This window comes from Mya arenaria, chromosome 6, assembly GCF_026914265.1.
Source record: "Mya arenaria isolate MELC-2E11 chromosome 6, ASM2691426v1".
Lineage (NCBI taxonomy): Eukaryota > Metazoa > Mollusca > Bivalvia > Myida > Myidae > Mya > Mya arenaria.
This window is the reverse complement of record NC_069127.1, coordinates 63144015-63151139: the sequence shown is the minus strand read 5'-3', so window position 1 is coordinate 63151139 and position 7125 is coordinate 63144015.

The following is a 7125-nucleotide window of genomic DNA, read 5'->3' as shown; positions in this document are numbered from 1 at the left end:
AATGACATCTTAATGTTTAAGAATAATAATGCTGATCTTTTATTAAGAAAAACAATTTTAATTTGTGCAGTTCTGCGACTTTAATAACAGTTTAGCTTTTCCGTAACCAGTTTCAAATAATTGCAAAATGATTGTTTTAAACAAAATTTGAAACCAACTTTAATGAAATAAATTCAGTACTTTGCCAGATGCTAAAATGAATCATAATTTGTATCATTTTGAAGGAAAAAACATGTTTTCAAATACCTTAAATGATATACAGCTCACCACTTTTCTAAAGAAATTCAAATGGCACGCGTCTTACATTCGGAACATCTCAGCGTTTTCTCTTTAGACCGATCAGATCTGATTTGCCACGCTCGGATAATAACCTCTTTGACTTCAGGGACACGTGCATGTCTAAAACATCTTCAATGTTTTTAAAAGACGGGTTAATGTACTGTGTTATTACATATTATCGTATTCAAACCGCACAGAAATCGACCGTCCATCTCGTTAATTAAGGAGTAATTTGCTTTCATGTTTAACGGAAGTCTGACCCGCAAACCAGTTGGTCCGTTCCCACGTACGCTTAGACGTTGATTCGGCCGCGAGGGGTGTTGAAAAACTATTGTCACGTGCTGGCGAAAAAGTTAGTATAATTAAGATATTGTGAAAGCGGGTGCTTCGGCTGTAAAATGCTTTTGGTTTAAACATATTTGATCTTCAAGAAACAAACATATGCAATTGTATACAAAATAATCAATATAAGGATAGGGTTGGAATGCTTTAAAACTTCTTTAATAACGTTTGATCGCATTAAAGAATAGCATAACATCTATGTAATAATACAACTATACGGACGTTCACTTTTACAAATCTACTACTACTACTACTACTACTCCTACTCCTACTCCTACTCCTACTCCTACTACTTCTACTACTACTACTACTACTACTACTACTACTACTACTACTACTACTACTACTACTACTACTACTACTACTACTACTACTACTACTACTACTACCACCACCACCACCACCACCACCACCACCACCACCACCACCACTACTACCACCACCACCACCACCACCACTACTACTACTACTACTACTACTACTACTACTACTACTACTACTACTACTACTACTACTACTACTACTACTACTACTACTACTACTACTACTACTACTACTACTACTACTACTACTACTACTACTATTACTTCTACCACTAATAATAATAATAATAATAATAATAATAATAATAATAATAATAATAATAATAAAAATAACATTAATAATTATTATAATAATAATAATAATAATAATAATAATAATAATAATAATAATAATAATAACAATAAAAATGATAATATTAATAAAAATATTAATAATAATAAGAAGAATAATAATAATAAGAATAATAATAATTATTATTATTATTATTATTATTATTATTATTATTATTATTATTATTATTATTATTATTATTATTATTATTAGCATTATTATTATTATTATTATTATTATTATTATTATTATTATTATTATTATTATTATTATTTGTTTTGTACCTTTAGTAAATCTTCTTCTGAATATTAAAGCATTTTGGTTAACCAAATTATGAATTTAAACTGCTTTGCAGTAAAACAAGTATCATAACTACTGACATGTTTAAAGCTTTTTTCCAACACCAGTAGAAAACTGAAAACTTTGATTGATAAAATCCTTTTTATTGTAATTGGAGATAGCGAAATCATGAAAATATAATCGTGCAATAATTAACGCCATATTAAAATTGTTCAATACTAGACCCGTCATGCGCACGCGTTCTGTATCCTTCCCGCTTTCATTTTTCAAGTGCGCGTGGCGCGAGTGTGCTCTGTAAACAAACAACTACACGTGCAAACGAAATACAGATGGGGACCGGGCCTGAATTTCCCAAGATAGGCGTCGGAATCCTTATTTAACCCGAGTGGTATTGGTTTGCCCTGTAAATCACCATGAGGTTTTGCTCGGAACCAGCTAAATGACTAGTTTTTACTTTATTTTTAAATCTGAGAATAAATTGAACGCGCTACGGATATTATTGAAAGTTATATATATATATATGGTTCTTAGTTTTATTTAACCGATGAGATAGTTGAAAAGTTGTAGTGAAAACATCCCACGAAATGGTTTACTGTTTTACCACTTATCTATATAAGTTAAATTTTATTTTATTTATATATAGTATTTATAAAGTATTTAAATAAAAAAAATGGATGTTGCGGACATTATTCTAGTCGCCGGATCTGCCATTCCCGCGGGTGCCTCCTGCGCGCCCCTTAATAGTCATTTCCGGTTTGCACGGACGGATGAATTCGCTTCACTGGACAGAAAACGATATATTGAGGTACAGTATCAGATATTTATTCATTTTGCCTAAAGATGGATGTCACTTATTTTGATTGTTAAATATGCAAATAACAGAATAATTACGACTCCCGAAATTTAAGCAGCGCAAAAACAGTTACAAGTGTGACTATAAAAATTGTATAAACAATTAATTAAAATTGCCATCTGAAAAAGTTTGAAATGATAAATTTCATGATCCAATGATATGTTTAAAAGGTAAACTATTTAGACTTCTATTAGACAATTTATAAATGAATAAACTATATTAAATTGTTTTCAGATAATTATAATACTAGTAGGAGCATCTTATCAACGACCGTGTAGTTCGAGCACCTTTTCGAACTGGCCAATCCAATCAATGATAGAAAAATCATTTATTTTGAAAAAAAAAATGTTTAATTTGTCACGTAGAACACAGTGAGTCTGCTTTTGCAATAAACCCTATTAATGCCAATCGGAACTCTTCGACCGTTCCACGCAAAAAAAAGCATATGCACATCAATAGAAGTAGTTCATTACATCAATAGAAATAACATTAATTAAGAGTAGTGTTTTAACGTGTAATTTGTATAACTAAGTTTAAATTGTCTCAGAGTGATGTGTATTATTGTATTCCTTAAGTTTAATGGCTAAATTGAAATTACTACGCGATCTACTTGCAGCGTAGATTAATCTAAATATTTCTGACATTGTAAACTGTCCATATACATCCGAGGTTGTTTTCGATGGAAAATGGCCGGGGTATTCCGATTGTATCAATTCAATAAATCTTTACGCCACCTTTAACAGAAGGTTTTCACGATCTATGGGCCATCTAAGCAATGAGCGTACGACAATATATCTAAGGTCCAGATGTCTAGTTAATTATTTTGTCCGAATAAATAAACGCACCAAAACACGGGGTGGTATTCAATAATCAACTTAAGTCAACGTTATGGTAATACATCATTGGCATCATTCACTCTAAAATCAATAATATTATTAATAAATTCAAAGTAATCCGATTAGCTACATCGTTCTTAGATCCGATATTGAATACCAGCTTTGACAAGTAAAATATAGTATATCTACTTAGAAAGATTATTCGTAAAAGCGATCGTACGATTCGTTCGTTGGTACGATGGCGCAAACAGCCAAATACTCGAACGCAAAATTCCATTTATAAAAGGGAAAAAAATGAGCGAAATAGTCGTAAAACTATCACAATTTAATGAAATACTGCTTTAAAACTGAAACCTAATTGGATATATCTAAACGCGTGTGAAATGAAAACACGCGGCTCCGTATCAAAAAATTAAAAAGCAAAGTATGACATAACAGATATATAGCATACATTTTATATTGTTTCCAGATAGTGTACGTAAATGGCCAAATGCACTCAAATGACGTGTCGGACAGCCAATGGCCGTTGTTGCTACGTCCAGCACGTGACATGTTCGAGACCAACGTGCAGTTGTGCTTATCACGTGACCACAACTTGCACGTGCGTGCGTGCAGGGATATTCAGCAAGGGGAGGAAATCGTCTGCTGGTATGAGGCAGGGCTGGCGCTCAAACTGGAAGTCCCCTATCTGACCGCCGCCAATATTATAGGTATATCCCGTCATAAGAATATTCCCGTATAGTAAACAGGTCATGATAATAGCACCATATTACCTTCAAAGATGCCGAATATTATGTCACCAATTACGCAATAAAAACAATCATCATCAATTTAATTCATGATCATTCATAGACTATCTTACTTTAAATGATAAATTAGCCGGATTTACCTGGTTTGAAAAATATAAAAAAATGAATTAATAATTCTTGTACTATATCAATCTGGCGATGACTCTCTGTTTCTTTGTTCATGAGTTGTCTGGTCTTTAAAACTGACTTTGTCTTTCGCTTCACATGCTTGGACTTTTTGTCTGTTTATTCATCCATGAGCGGTCGCTTGCCCGCCTGTCCATTCGTCCGTTCATCAGTCTAACTGTCTGTCTGTCCGTCCGTCCGTCCGTCCGCCCGTCCGTCTGTTTGTCTGTCTGTCCGTCTGTCTGTCCACCAGTCTAGTTGTCTGTCTGTCCATATGGCTTTATGAATGTCTGTAAATCTGCCTGTATTAATGTCTGCCCATCTGTCTAGATGTATAAATATCCATTTGTTTAGATGTCTGTCTGTCAATATGTATGCATGAATATACATCTGTCTACCTTTCTCTCCGTCCATCGGGCTGTATTAATGTCTGCCCATCTGTCTAGATGTATAAATATCCATTTGTTTAGATGTCTGTCTGTCAATATGTATGCATGAATATACATCTGTCTACCTTTCTCTCCGTCCATCGGGCTGTATTAATGTCTGCCCATCTGTCTATATGTATAAATATCCATTTGTTTAGATGTCTGTCTGTCAATATGTATGCATGAATATACATCTGTCTACCTTTCTCTCCGTCCATCGGGCTGTATTAATGTCTGACCATCTGTCTAGCTGTATGTATGAATGTTTGTCTATCTTTCTAACTGTCTATCTATTCACCTGTCTGTGTGAATGTTTATCCAGATAATCTTGCCGTCTGTATGGATGTCAGTTTATCTGTTTGTATGAATATCTGTTCATCTGTCTTACTGTCGATCTGTCTGTATAAATGTCTGACAATCTGTCTGTATTATTAATTGTCCTAATGTCTTTATGTTCGTGTGTTTATCTCTCTAGCTGTGTGTCCAAGTGAAGTATGTTTAAATATTGTGTCAAAAATGATCATGCGAATGGTTCGTCGTGTATGATAAAATAATTGTATTTTAACGACTGCTTATGCTTTTCAGGATGTGAAGAGTACTGTTGCACAGTTTGCGAGAAGTCCTTCCGATTCCCAAATTTCCTTAAGCTTCATCTGATGGACGGTTGTAAAAAATCCTCTTCCGGCTCCATTGTTCCAGGACCGCCTCAAGGCATCACTTATAGCGGAAATGGTTTTGAGACGCCGGGTCAGCCATCCAAACCACTCGAAAATGAACTGTGCACACAAGTTAATCTAGGCTCGAGTTCTTGTCATGATGTTAGACGGAATTTGTCCAAGGAATGGGCGGCACCTAAATTTACAACAAAGGATAGATGTTTTCATATTGATCATTCAAAACCTGCTGCCAATTTGCATTCAGCAGATACTATTTGTGAAGGAGACTTTGAAGTTTACAAGAGGCATAAAAGCGAAATCAATTCCGAAGATATGAACATTGAGCCCTTAGAAATTTTGAAAAGAACATTTTTGAATATTTCAACTAAAGATGGCCACCTTTGTGTATACTGCGGAAAGGTTTACTCCAGGAAGTATGGACTCAAAATACACCTGCGCACGCACACAGGATATAAGCCGCTAAAATGTCGCCACTGTCTGCGACCCTTTGGTGATCCAAGTAACTTGAACAAACACATCCGCTTGCACATGCGTACAACAGGTTCTTACCGATGCAACATTTGCGGGGCAATGCATGTGCGCAGGCGCGACTTATCACGTCATTTCCGGTCAAGACATCCCGGGTATAATGAAAAGGATGCAGTTTGAAAAGTCCAAATCAACATGTTACAAAACATCACATGAGTAACAGGCGAAAAAACATTGCCACAAATGATAGCTTTTTTAAATAATAAATTGTAAAAAAAATGTGTTTTTTTATATTTATACAATGTTTTGTATAAACAATTGAAATTCATTTAATTTATAACTACGATTTTATCGTGCGATATTGAAGGCGATGGCTACTCTGGCAGGCATTTCAATGAAGCAATAGAGCGTATGAACACAATGTTAAAGAAATTTAATCCCTTCATCAGCGCGTTGTCTTTGTTTAATAATTACACCTTCTCTTTATTGCCGCTGCTACCTTCAGGGAATGGTTTTTACAACAAAATGTATTTTAGAGTGGCATTAAACGTTTGCGAACTGCTTGATATTCCACTTTATCATAAGTGTGGTTAACAGTCTCGTATTGTTAAAGGCAAATTTGAACAGGCGTGTCGCCAGATTGTTATATGTAAACACTAGCTACAGTGTGTGTATACCACGTGATAAATTACGTCATATATGCTACGTCGGAAGGCAAAATTTTGCTTTAAATGAAGACTTAAATCAAACATAACTTTTCATTTACGAAACCATTTCAAATGAAACGAAAGGCAGTCTATACCGCTTAAAGAACCCTGCATTTGTTTTGTATCCGAAATTTTATGAGGTCATTAGTTTCCTCAAACACTTCGACACACATGTTTCCAATGTTTCCAATAATGTTTTGACAGTGGTTCGTCAGACGGCCGTATTGAGAAAGGTTTTTCGAAGTGTTTTAAGAAACTAAACTCGCAATTAAATTCTGGTAAAAGACTGAAGGTAGGGCTCCGAAAGCGGCATAGACTGCGCTATGTTTCATTTAAAATGGTGAAGAAATAGTGAAGTTATCTTTGTTTAAAGTATTTTACCAAATCAAAATATTGCCTTCCGACGTAGCATTTATGATGCAATGACGTGGTATACACACAGTGTAGCTATAAATGGTGTATTTACCTATAAGGCACTTTGTCAAAATCATTTCATTTGTCAGCACCGTTTTCAAGTCGCTCAAAATCACGTTAGATAGTTGCTTTACAGTATTTGCCGGTTACAACACTAAAATCATTCGGAACTCTTCGGCCATTTTATAGAAAACAACCTCGGATGTATATACATGTACATCAGTTGAAGTAGTTCGTCATTTTTTAATTATAT